General features: G+C 42.6%; 1 long non-coding RNA gene across 1 annotated transcript in view; it reads right to left on the bottom strand.

The window, feature by feature from the left end:
- Nucleotides 1-112: 112 nt before the first annotated feature.
- Nucleotides 113-1,219, bottom strand: part of LOC118478057 — a 6,101-nt gene continuing 4,994 nt past the window's right edge. The window contains exon 2 of the long non-coding RNA XR_004858778.1: nucleotides 113-589. This is a non-coding gene — a long non-coding RNA (uncharacterized LOC118478057). The remainder of the gene's footprint in view (nucleotides 590-1,219) is intronic.

The following is a 1,219-nucleotide window of genomic DNA, read 5'->3' as shown; positions in this document are numbered from 1 at the left end:
TTTTTGGGGGGGGAGGTTGGGGTTGTTGTTCTTTTGTTGTTGTTGTTGTCTGGGGGTTTTTGTGTGTGGTGGGTTTTTTTTAGGGGGGGGTATACTTTTTCCCTTTATATGCTTCCTTTTGTTGAAGTTTAAACCCTTATTGGACGTAATACCAAAGACAGGGCGACCCTAATAGAAATGAGGATGACAGCCCCTCGGGACGGAATAATATACTGTCTGTTGTTCAGTTGTTAGTTTGTATATTTGTGATTGTGAAACTGTGAGTGTGAGGTTTTATAACGACCATTGTCAGTCCCAACAATGCCTCTGGTGTTGATATCACCACGGCTAATGACAACGACGAAGCTCACACTAAGGCGCATGTGAAGAAAGAGTATCTATCAATTCCGACATGTATAAAGTTTTGACTCCACAACTAGCACTTTAGCAACCACTTTCCACTCAGGTGACGTTGTCGATGCCTTCTTTGGCACGGCTACAAGAGCTCGCATCGATGTGAGAGTGTGACATTAAAGTTAGGACTGGTCCCACATTGTGTATACTCAGAATACATCCTGCTCCTGGCCCGGTCAAGTCGGCAGTTTCCGATCTGTGGAGGAGACAAAGGGATTCGAAGTATGATTTTGATAGCCGTTTGATGAATGACATCTCTTTTTATTCTTAACACTCAGCCCAAGGGCAGAGCCACTCCTTAATAATCTTGCTGTCCCAGGCTGTGGCCATTGTACTGGTTCAGGGGATAACAACAAAGTCACTTTTTAGTTATGATTTGATAACAGTTTTAAGGCACTTTTAACACAAATAGGTTATACAAGTTCCGAAGATTAGAAGTGTCACCAGAGAGTGACATGCAGTACAATTGAAAGAAGGAGTCGATAAAAAGAATCAAAGACGTTTGACAGGAAAGAAGGAACAAACCACACCAGAGTACCCATCATCAAGAACTACACTAATGCTGATCATGTTTGTGGTAGTAAAACACGCATGTAATAAATGGTTAATAGCAAAATGTCCTACACTAAAGAAATAAGAAGTTGCCATAAGCCTAAACAATCCTTTTAGGTGGTTAGGGGCAGATAAAACGCAGTCTGCGAGTTGGTGATGGATAGTGTCTACTCCACCTTTTTGGGAAATATTCTCCCTATCCAAGAGCGAGGGGGGTCGAGAGAGAGAGAGAGAGAGATAGAGAGAGAGAGAGAGAGAGAGAGAGAGAGAGAGA

Source organism: Aplysia californica, unplaced genomic scaffold (genome assembly GCF_000002075.1).
Source record: "Aplysia californica isolate F4 #8 unplaced genomic scaffold, AplCal3.0 scaffold00355, whole genome shotgun sequence".
NCBI lineage: Eukaryota > Metazoa > Mollusca > Gastropoda > Aplysiida > Aplysiidae > Aplysia > Aplysia californica.
The sequence above is the reverse complement of the archived record's forward strand: the minus strand, read 5'-3'. Positions and strand labels throughout refer to the sequence as shown.